The sequence below is a fragment of the Rhineura floridana genome, chromosome 5 (assembly GCF_030035675.1).
Source record: "Rhineura floridana isolate rRhiFlo1 chromosome 5, rRhiFlo1.hap2, whole genome shotgun sequence".
Taxonomy (NCBI): Eukaryota; Metazoa; Chordata; class Lepidosauria; order Squamata; family Rhineuridae; genus Rhineura; species Rhineura floridana.
In genome coordinates this window covers 125,335,035-125,347,158 of record NC_084484.1, presented here as the reverse complement: position 1 = coordinate 125,347,158, position 12,124 = coordinate 125,335,035, and the positions used below count along the sequence as shown (strand labels likewise).

General features: G+C 42.3%; 1 long non-coding RNA gene across 2 annotated transcripts; it reads right to left on the bottom strand.

Annotated features, from left to right (window-relative positions):
- Positions 1-1,961: 1,961 nt before the first annotated feature.
- LOC133385922 (uncharacterized) lies at positions 1,962-12,103 on the bottom strand. 2 transcript variants are annotated; one of them, XR_009763019.1, is made up of 3 exons: positions 11,732-11,980; positions 7,717-7,890; positions 1,962-2,034 (listed from the first exon to the last, which is right to left on the bottom strand). It is a non-coding gene; the product is annotated as an uncharacterized LOC133385922 (long non-coding RNA). The 2 variants fall into 2 exon arrangements; XR_009763018.1 differs by lacking the exon at positions 1,962-2,034 and having other exon boundaries at positions 7,037-7,890; positions 11,732-12,103.
- Between the last annotated feature and the right edge of the window lie 21 nt (positions 12,104-12,124).

Below are 12,124 nucleotides of genomic sequence, written 5' to 3'. Positions count from 1 at the left end.
ACCTAACGTGAGTTTTACTGTTTTGTCTATGTTAATTTGAAACCACAGTTACATGAATCCAACAAGTTGCATCTGCACTGTGTTATGCATCAATCCTGCATCTGCTTCGTATTACTCAATTACTTCTAAGGTACATTGGAAATTCTGTTTTAGCTTTCATGGCTAATTAGCCTGTGACAGACCTAGCCTTCATGGATTTGTCTAATTTTTCAAAGCTACTAGTGATCACCCCATCTTATGTTTTTTGGATTTTGGTACGGTAATTATGATTTCTGTGCAGAAGTACTTCCTTTTGTTTGTCTGGAATACAGGACAATCCATTTCTTTGGGTGTGAACTTGACTTCTAAGTTTAAGAGAAAAAGCTCTGCTCAGAAATTTTGCCACACGTTCATGCAGAGAAGGAGGGTGGGACACACACACACTGATCCTGCACCCAGTATTTGCATACCTGCTGACTCTGCCCTCAACCTCTGAACTTTCTGTGGAGACCCATACAGGGAGCCATTTGCACATCACCTCCTCTGTGTGATTAGAAGTCCCAGCTGTGCAGTTATTCAGATGACGACCTATCTGCATATACCTGGTGATTTGTAGGGCTCCCATTCAAATTTTCTGCTGAGACTGTGGAGGTCAAGACCAGGGTAGAAGTGGTGGAGGTGGTGACATTGAGGATAGGACCACTGGATATAACCCTCTTCCCCAGCCATGCATTCATTTATTTAATATAAATATTTATATAGTGCTTTTCAGCCTATTTGTGAGCCCCAAAACAGCACCAAAGCAGCTTACAAACAATGACTACATGGAAGCACTTCTGAACAGATAGAGAATATTGTCTATCCTATTTATTTGTATGAACTTTTCTAGCACATCACTCGCTGCTATCTTACATATAATATTTTTCAAAGGCTGCCATCACACTGTAGTTCACAGCGCCATCTGTAGGTAAATGGCACTGAAAACTACAGTGTGATGACCGCCTTCTAAATACTGCAGGACTACAACCTGGGAGACCAGGGTTCAAATCCCCACATAGCCATGAAGCTTACTGGGTGACCTTGGGCCAGTCACTGCCTCTCAGCCTCATGAAAACCCTATTCACAGGGTCGCCATAAGTCGGAATCAACTTGAAGGCAGTACATTTACATTTATGGCAGATGGGGGTGAGGCCAGGCAGTGGAGGCAGTCAGTCAGGTGGCCCAGGCAAGCCACAGAAGAACAGTCAAGACAGGTCAGAGCAGCTCCTCAGCCACCGTCCTGCTCTGCCACCCACCTCACCAACAATGCTGTTTCAGCCTCAGTGGCGGTGGGCAAGAGGAGGGAAATGCAAAGAGAGCAGGATGGTTATTGAGGAGCTGTCCCAGCCTGTCCTGAGTATTCCTGTGCAGCTCGCCTTGGCCAGACACCACCCTCCTCTGCTTCCCTCCTCCTTGCGGGAGAAGGTCTAAAGGGGGATGGAGGAGGCTTGGTGACCTGTAGAGGAGGGGAAGGATGCTTGGCCAGGTTATTGTTGTAACCCACTTTGGGACCTTTGGGTGAAGGGCAGGTAAATAATAATAATAATAGTAATAGGGAGGAGTGTAGCAAGGCCTGGGGGGGGTAGTGGAGGTGAACTAAGCAAAGGAGAGTCAAGTCAGGTCAGGTGGCAGTGGAGACTAAGGTGAGGCTAGGTGTGATTCAGAATGATTTGACTGAACAAGTGAGTATTAAGTGGGTACTGAAGAAATAGCAGAAGCTAGCCTGAAGAACAGTGAGGCTACTCCACATTTCAAAACAAGCACTACTGCACATGCCATGGAAATATAACCGGGGGAAGAATATGCAAAGCCCTCCCCTTTCAAGTCTATTACAAGGTGCCGACTCAGCACTCACAACAATAAAGTTCTCTGTCAACAAAGGTTTGTTTTACAAACATTTTATCAATTTTAAAAGTTCATTTGGAAATTTTAGTATCTCTTTGAAGATGAAGTGAGTAAGCCTCATATTGTGTGGGTGGTATCATTTAGAGGATGGGTCTTGATGCACAGGAAACTCTGTAAAAACAAACATAGATTACTTCAATGAAAAAGTTTGCCATCCTCTAAAATCTTCAATGAAACTTGGAAAGTACAATTGGCTTTCTGTGTGATATCCAACTCAGATTAGACCCATTCAAATCAATGGTTCTTTAAGTCTACTCTTGAGTTTAACTAATGCAGTGAATATCACCCTCTGGATCTAGAACTTGAGAAAACTCCTGAAACCTTTAAAGGACCCGTGTGTGAATCCAGACTTTTCAGCCCTAGTTGTTGGGGGACAATGTTTGTGAATTCAAACTTCAAGTGATGCACGAAGCCTTATTACATTGTCATTTTATGGGACAAACTATAAGCTGAAAATAATCCAGTTTCCTGGGAACCACTAAATTATGTACTGGGGTTGCCATGGAGTCCTAATAAAAATACCTACAGTGTTGTTGATGCTGATCTGTCATTCATAGTTGCAAAGCAGCAGAGGCTCCATTTTTGGATGAGAACAAAGTCATTCCTGTGAGGTTTGTTTGTTAACCATTTGCAGAAAAGAAAAAAAAACTTCACAACCAAATTAAGTTAAAGTTGACCATATATTCCTTCTGATAAGACTGCTTCTGTACTTTTAAGGGTACTAAAGGAGAGAGAAGAGATTAATGATGCCTTACTTAGTGCTCTTTAAAAAGGCATGCTCTAATGGATCTCTCCCCCCCCCTGCAAATTGACCTATTGGGTAAGGTGCTTACAATTTTTTTATTTTTATTATTACACATATTTATTATTTTATTTTTATTTATTAGATTTATAACCCATCCTTCCTTCCAGTAGGATCCCAGCTTTTATATCCCAGCTTTCCTCTAGGGAGCTCAAAGTGACACACATGGTTTTCTCTCCCCACTCAATCCTGTGAGGGAGGTTAGGCTGAAAGACAGCAATGGGACCGAATCACCTAGCAGACTTCATGGCTGAACAGGGATTTGAACCCTACTGTCACAGGTCCTAATACAGGACTCCAACCACTACAAGTCACAGTAAACTATGATTCACAGTAAACTACAGCATGCCTCCCACAACATTAACATTGCCATGTAGCACACAGAGCAAAACAGGAGATTCCACAGCTTTCCTGTTGAATCAGGCTGGCCCAAGACATTTTGCTGCCTGAAGTGAAGAATGAGATGGGTCCTTACCCCATTGCATGTAAAAATGCTGAATGGCTGATGAATCTTTGACGCTGGCAATGGGACACTGTACTTCACTGCACCAAGAGGCACAGGATAGCTTAGGGGATGCAATGCCACACACATGGGACACATACTTTTGTCCACTTCTCATCCTTCAACATTTGCTGCCTAAGGCAGCTGCCTCACTCTGCCTCATGGTAGGGTCAGCGCTGTGCAGAATGGAAAGTGTGGATGGATCCAAGATGTGGCCAGTGAGGGAGGGAGTGGTCCCAGCTGCCCTAAAATATTGAACTGCTATAATCCGACTGCTCCTGAAAATATCCACCTTGGATCCAGTGGTTTGTGACAATACTGCCTGGTCACAAATACCCCCTTTTCAGGGAAGGTGATCAAGAGGGTTGTGCTGCAACAATTGCAAGTGCTCTTGGATTAAACTGATTTATCTTGATCCAGATCTGGATTCAGGCCTAGTTATGGGACTGAATCAGTCTCCTCTCCTGGATGTATGACATTTGTTGAGAGAAGGATTAGGGGAGTGAGACCCTGTTACTCTTACTTGATCTCTCAGTGGCTTTTGAGATCATTGACCTTCAGAGACAATGTGGTAAGATGGGTATCAAAGGCACTGTTTTACAGTGGTTCCAATCCTATCTCCAGGGTCAGTTTCAACGATTGGCACTGGATGGTTGTCTTTCAGCCCCCTTGCAGTTGTGCTGTAGGATTCCACAGGGTACCACCTTGTTCCCAGTGCTGTTTAACATCTGTATGAACCTATTGGGAGTGGCCATCAGGAGATCTAGGGTGAGATGTCAGCAGTACACTGATGATGCCCAGCTCTACTTCATGGTAACATCTGAATAAAGAGAGGCATGCAAGCCCTGGACCAGTGCCTGGACTCGGTGGTAGGCTGGATGAGCCCTGAATTCCCCCCTCTGTTTCTTGTATACTTCCCTGGAAAGAGGGATTGATCCTTAAACCTCTCTGGGAATTGTAGCTCTGTGAGAAGAACAGGGGGTCTCCTAACCACTCTCAGTGCCCTCAACAAACTACAGTTCCCAGGACTCTTTGGGGAAAGCCATGATTGTGTAAAGTGGTATGATACTGCTTTAAATGTGTAGTTCAGATGGGGCATAAGTCAGCTTCATATATTCATAAATGTTCACACATCCCTGTTGCCCTTGAAGCAGGTCCATCCAGCCTCTGTTGTCTTGGCATTGGGGCAGACACACATTTAAAGAGACACATTGGCCACCATCACATAATAGGAGGAAGACAGACCTGATGGCTGATAGGAGCTGTTCTAGGCAGAGTGAGGCAGACAGCTGATGTAGGGAGGGGGGAAGAGATCAGCAGGAGGTGTTGGAAGACAGAGCTGTGTGTGCCACACAGACTGCACTGTAGCCACTAAGGCATTCACACCATATATTTATTCCACTCTTATTTCACTTGAATCAGGCATGGCTTCCCTCAAAGAATCCTGGGAAATGTAGTTTGTGAAGGGAGCTGACAGCTGTTAGGAGACTCTTGTTCTCCTCACAGACCTACAATTGCGGAGTGGTTTTAACAGTCAGTCCCTCTTAAGAACAGCCTGCTAGATCAGGCCAGTGGCCCATCTAGTCCAACATCCTGTTCTCACAGTGGCCTGCCAGATGCCCATGGGAAGTCCACAAGCAGAACCTCAGTGTAAGGGCACACTCCCCTCCTGCAGCTTCCAGCAACTGGTTTTCAGAAGCATACTGCCTCTGACTATGGTGGCAGAGCACAGCCATCATGCCTAGTAGCCACTGATAGCTTTATCCTCCATGAATTTGTCTAATCTTTCAAAAGCATCCAAGTTGGTGTCCAACACTGCCTCTTGTAGGGGCAAATTCCACAGTTTAACTGCATGCTGGGTGAAGGAGTACTTTCTTTTGTCTGTCCTGAATCTTCCAACATTCAGCTTCATTGAATGTCCTCCAGTTATGAGAGAGGGAGAAAAACTTTTCACTGTCCACTTTTTCCATGCCAGAAAACTGGAAAGTATAGCTACGTTCAACCTCTTTTCCCTTGTCTTTGTCATATATATGTGGCTTGCTTATGAGTCAGTGCCAATCATGGAAAGGAAGAAGGGTGTTTGTGGGTTTTTGACTCTGGAGTTTCAAAATGGCATGAAAAAGACATGAAATGCAGCTCCTTCCCAAACTCGAAAGCAAAAAGCTGACAAGTCGCTGTTAGAAGAGTGCTGTCTGCTTCCCCTTCCCCCAATAATTTCCTTCATAAAACTGCAGTGCAGCAGAATCAAACAGTGATACAAACCAAGAGGGGTTTTTCTTCTTCCTCAGTCAAAAAACCTTCAGAGTACAAAGAATATCTTTAACATTAAAACTCAACTTTAAGAGCTCCCGTCTCTGACTAAGAGGCAATAAAGCCCCGAAGATGCTTCTAGCTTGAATATTATTATGAAGACATGACAGCTGAAGGGAAAAAGTCTGTCTTATGTTTTCCTTTCGGTTAATGTGAAGAAAGTGGGGGGGGTCCTTCTCTTTGAACACACCCCTTTTATATGGCACAATGAAAAAAATATCCCTTCAGCAGAAGAAAGGCAAGCAGTACTGAGTGGGAGAGGAAGGGTATCAAACTTTTACCTCATAGGCATACAACTTACAGCCAGATTCTGCTGCCTGTTACTTCATCAGCACTTCAAGTTAGTGCTGTTTGTTTCAGAGAAATAGTTCTAGATTTGCATCTATGCCAGAGAGAGACTTAGTTACATCAGTTTCATTTCTTCCAAATTGACCTTACAGCTTTCAGAAATCTCAGCCAGACGAGGTGGTGTCTGCACTGTAGCGGTTAGAAATTTACTGTAGCTGTAGAACTGCCGGCCTCTGACAACACTGTAGAACAACTTTCTACATTCATTCCAACATTGACTTGCCTACTGAAGAAGCCCTGTACTGAAGCTTCACTGCTGCCATGCATGAAATGAGAACAGTATATCGTCCACCACTCCCCTGCATCTGTGCATTGCACAGTAGGAGAATAGTAGTAAGCAGCAGTCTTTCAGATAAGCCGATCTGCCATTTCTGATTGCACTGAAGAGTTGCTGAACATATGTTCACACTACCCCTATTTACCAGGGAGAAGCCCCGTTTTCTGTGTTGTAAGGGATGCAACTCAGCTTGCTAGGGGTTTGCATGGGAAAGAGAAGATGCGGCGGAGAGGAACCTCCAAGCTTCCTAGACTGTCTTTTTGACCTAACCTGTGCTGACCGACCTACAGGTGGGGAAAAACTGATAATCTTAGGATTGCTGACCTCATTTCCTGCTCCTCCCTTCTTCATTCCACCTTCATCCAGCGGAGATGGAGTTGCTTCTCCAACTTTAGCTAGCTAGCGCTAGGATCTTTCCTATCCAGTTTGTATTTCCTATAATAAAGGTAAGATTCATTGTTTTCCTAAAGCCAGAGTCTCAGTGTGCTCCTTCAACTAGGATTCACATACAGCTCAGCTATCATTGCTATTTTGCTGCCCCATCCCTCTTTTTCCCTTTTGGGAACTGCTTTCTTAACATTGTTACTGGGCATTGCTAGAGTTGCCATTCTTCAGAGTAGCTAAGTTAAACCTATTAGTGTGGCATCCTACACACATCTTACTAATCAGAAGTAAGTCCCAGGGAAGTTTCATAGGATTGCAATTCCCTATGCTTATGTATTCATGAGTAAGCCCCACAGAACACAGTGTGGCTTACTTTTATTTATTTATTTATTGTTTGATTTATATCCCGCCCTTCCTCCCAGCAAGAGCCCAGATTTAGAAAAAATAGAATATATATATTCAGAAAAAATATAACAGGATTCACTGTAAATGGAGGTGGATGCATCTTATCTCGTAGGTAAGTATATGTACATGATTGCTAAGACACGATACAGTTCACAACCAGCAATTTTGAACCCTGCAGCTGCCAAAATATATATTGAAGTGTTGGTTTAAAAAACTTGGTAGGGCATATAGCATATACTTAATCAAAAGATCCATAACCCTCTTATTTTTTACACTGCTGAATAAATGGGTATAGTAGAGGAAGCAAAGATGAATTCTGTAGCAGCAGAGACGCTCAGAGGAAGTGACTCATACAAGCAGGGGCATATAAGCTTGGCCCTAATTTTATCTATGAAATGTTGAGCATTGTGTGACAAGATTCAGAGGAACCCCGGGATTCTTCACAATTCTGTTTGATAATCATTGCTCTGGGATACTTCTCCCAGAGGCACCACTTTATGCTGGATTCATTTACAGGATGAGCTAACTCAGTTTTACAGGGAAATTCATTGTAGCATCAAAAGCACAGTAATGAATCTTGCTGACTAGCAAGACTACTACATATTTATCAGGACAATTATGTCAACACTTCCCAGAAGTAGCATAATGACATTATAGTGAGCTGGGTTTGTTGGTTTTTTTTTTTTAAGGAATTTAAGCTCTGGACTCTTTTTTTAATTTTAAAAAAGCAATTTTTAACACAATTTTGGAGAGAACAGTGTATACATTGCATCACAGTGTAGATAGCCATGTTGCGGTCCTCAGGTAACTGATTCTGGCCCAATTTCACATTGCTTCTGTTATTCAGAACAGCTCCAAGTGTTCCACTGCACCTAGGTGAGGGATCCACGGACACTTCCGTTGATGCATTGGATAATCCTGTTGAATCTCCAGGAGGGCCTAGGAGACAAAGGTCAAAATCTTGTATTGCATCTATATGTTCTTGGCTCAATTCATCAGGATGGGCTTTCTTTCAGTGAGTATATAGAGATGAGTATCTTTTTACTCTCTTCAATTTCAGGGGCATGAGCCATTCTCCATCCCATTTCTATGTATGAGGAAAACTTACTTTAACACTACATCTTTTACACATAAACTCCAGATACCAACATGAATCTTAAGTCATATTGAGTTATATGTTTATATAAGCTTTCTGCTGTATGGTCTTTAAAGTCTTCTGACCTTGATACTTTCTAATTAATACATCTCCATTCGGTACCCAATTTGAAGCCATCTGGATTCTTTCTAACTTTATATGTTATTGGGGCTTTCATACTGCTTTCGTCATACTTCATAACAGTAGGTATCATACCTTTCAGACATGGTTTGTCTTGAGCCACTTTTCCTTGAACACTTCAGTGGTTCTCTTCAAGGAGCAAAAGGAGACTTTTTCTTGGATTAGACCTCTGCAGCCTGTTTTACAGAGCTGACTCTGCTCTATATGCTAACAGGATATGGTATTGCTTTTACATGTTAAGGTTTATATTCACTTGTGAACACATACATCAACATACATATATAGGAAAATACTCTCTTTTATGCTCCCTATGTTTTTGATTCTCTCAGATTTAGACGCATCACGTTAGGACCCCAATGAAGGAGAGTGTGTGTGTGTTATGTGCCTTCATGTCAATAGCGACTTATGGCGACCCTATGAATCAGCGACCTCCAATAGCATCTGTTATAAACCACCCTGTTCAGATCTTGTAAGTTCAGGTCTGTGGCTTCATTTATGGAATCCATCCATCTCATTTGGTCTTCTTTTTCTACTGTCTTCTGTTTTTCTGTTTGTCATCTCAAAGACTATGTATTCTCTGTCTACAGGTTCTGTCCCACTCATTTAGTTTTCCCATTAAGTCTCATTGATACCACTTTCTCAGACCTTGCATTATAGCTTCTAATTTCTTTTGCTACATCACTATTACAGCAACCCCATTTCTTCTTAATTTATCATTTCCTGCATAAAATATTTTGTAGTTGCCTAATTGAAAGTGTCCCATTCCTGTCCATTTTAATTCACTCAAGCAAAGTATTGTAATATTGATACATTCCATTTCTTTCCTGATAATTTCTAACTTTCCCTGGTTCATGCTTCTCACATTCCATGTTCCTATTATGTACATTGTACAACTCTGGACTCTCCTTTCGCACCTGTGCGCATCAGCCTCTAGGCTTCCTTTCAGCTTTGACCCAGCTGTGTCATTAGTCACAGCGCTACTCATACTTGTCCATTGTTCTTCCCCAGTAATTTGATGAGTGCCTTCTGACCTGGGGGGTCTCATCTTCCAGCACTATCTTGTGTTGCATTTTGGATAGTCTATTCATAGGGTTTTCATGGTAAGAGGTATTCAGAAGTGGTTTACCACTGCCTTCCTCTGAGTCTGGATGCATCTTAGTCTGGTGTCTCAGCTTTGACCATTCCGCCTTGGGTGACCTTGCTAGGAGTAGCCTCTTGGTTGAGACATGCTAAAAAACCTGGCCTTTTATTCACTTTCTTATCAAAGGAAAGGGCTTGTTCCCATGGCCTTATCTGCTACTGCCTGTTCACTGTGCCTCTTTATGCAACTTCTTCAGACTCTTCAGGTCGTTAACCATACACTCCTAGTGGGATTTCTACCCTCAACTACTTTGCTTAACTTCACCATATAAGAAACTTCCTTGTTTAAACAGTCAGAGCATTGGGTGACTGCCTAGACTTTCTTATCACTTTGTGCTCTGTTTCATAGGAAAACATTGTTTTGTTCAGAAGGGAGGGGTGAAAGAAACCCATTTTTAAAAGGAGAACATTTTTCTCCATGCGACTTATGCATCAAAAAGCTATAAGCTATGCAATATAAGCAAATGTAAATTATTTAAGCAGATTTTATGCACATTTTAAGCCAATATCTGGGCTAGCCCATTACACTATACCTCTGAATATGTATTAAGGTTATATTAAACAATAATGTACTTCTACTAAAAAATGATGATTAAATAGAATCTTCCTCACTAGTGATTTAAACAGTGGTTTAAATCATTAAAATTGAGTCCTTCATAGACATGATTTAAATCAAATCAGCCCTGCCCAGTGGCCTCCCATACATCCACCATGTCTGAAACTACAGTGCTGCAATCAGCCAAAATCAGTCCAGCAAGCCACCTATCCACAGAAACCCTGGAGCATATCTGCCCAGACATTTAGCAGCTCAGTTCAACACAGCCAGCCTGCCAAACACTAATAAATAATGGACAGAGCCTGCTGTGAAGGGGTGGAGCTCTGCTGAGAAAGTGGGAGGGGCCTAGCTCTTTGCCTTCTCTCCAGAAGGCAATAATTGACCTTGAAATGCCATTAAACCTTAGAAGGAGGAGAAAATTCAGTAGGTGGCCATAACAGAGCTTTTCCTCTGGCCTTGCAATACTTTAAATGCTGAGGAGGAGGAGGAGGGAAACAAGCTGTCAGAGATTAATCTAATACGTACAAGTTTGCTACTACCTACAGGATCCATGCAGTCTTTTTGCCATCTCAACAGCAACAGGCAAAAAGGTGTGAGAAACAAGCACAGTGTGAGGCTTCCCCATCCTAGTGACAGGAAAGAGATGAAGATACAGCTTGAGGAAGAGAGAAACACTGAAGTAACGCAGCTCTAGGCTCATCTCTTTGCAGGCTGCATATACACACCATACCTTTAAAGCACATTCCCTCTCCCAAGAAAGAATCCTGGGGACTGTAATTTGTTACGGGTGCTGGGAATTGCAGCTCTTTAAGGGATAAAACACAGTTTCCAGGATTCTTTGGGGAGGGAAATGTGCTTTGCAAGTATGGTGTGTATAAGCAGCCTTAGTACTCATCCCTCCTTCTCTTCCTTTCTGTTCCCTCCTGCTCTTGCTTAACTCTCCATTAAAGAACATAAAAAATGATATAGTCTACATAGTGCGGGTAGAGCCTGTAACAGCCATCTCTCCATAGAACAGTAATGCGGATTATTTCCCTTACAGGTCATTCCTGTATAAGAGAGCAAGCCATCCTGCCACAGCTGGGCTTTTCTCCTCCACCCCCAGCAGGTTTTGTTTGTTTTCATATTGGTCTCTGTCTCTGCACCTGGCACATCAATTGGGCTCCTCTCCCAGACCCACTCTTCCCCAGGACTCTGCCTGGGTACCAGAATTTTTTGTCTCATGAGCTGGCACCCCTACATTCCTTCTCTCTAGCAGCTAGAAGCTCCTCCCCGTTCTATAGGAGACCAAATGTGCTGCAAATGAACTCAAGAACTGGATGCAAGACAGAAACGATAGTGATGCCATTTACTTTTATCCACTAATGAGAGGTTGCTAGCTTGCAAGAAGTGGTAAAATACTCCCAATTTCTTTTCACACAAGGCAGTATTTGATTACTGTGAAATTGTAGTTGGCCCTGGCTCTGAATACCCTTGCTTTCGTTTTGCAAAAGCATTCAAGCACATGTTTAATTTCAAGTGAATTAATAATCACAATGGGATTACTCTTTGGTAGTTAAAGCTAGGCACATGCTTAAGAGCTTTGCAAGGTCATAGTTAGAGCATTCAGTACCTCACTGTGTCAATCCCTTGGTAGAAAGCAATACATAAGGGATCACAACTGAGTTTTTAAAGTCGTGGACAGAAAAAGAAAAAGAAAAACTCAAATCCAGGTCATGCATCAGAAATACAACCTATCCTTATGAGCATTGCCTTGCTCTTTCAGCCTCCTTCATACTGCTCAGTATATCAGCCTCTCATATACTCACTTTGCACAAAATCCACTTTAATCTGCTTCTTTCTTATCCCATGTTATTACCTCTGTTAATCTTCCCTGAAAATAACATATATTTGCTTAAAATTCAAAATAAAATCTCTTGCACAGATTTAAGCTCTTGTGATTTCATGGTATGCTCTTCAGCCTTTAAGAATCAAGAGACCTAAATATTGTGCTTTGTTAGCATAGTCAGCGCTTTCAGGATCAGGTGTGAAGCTCTTACCCACAATGTAGTTAGGCTTATTTATAATCTACGTACTTGTGCAATGACTGAATAAGTATTAAATAAATTTCACCAGACATATGTTGATGGTGAAAAAGCAAGCAGATTCAGGACCTAATTGGAACAGAGGCACAACCAAAGCTAATCCCTGGAATACGTTTG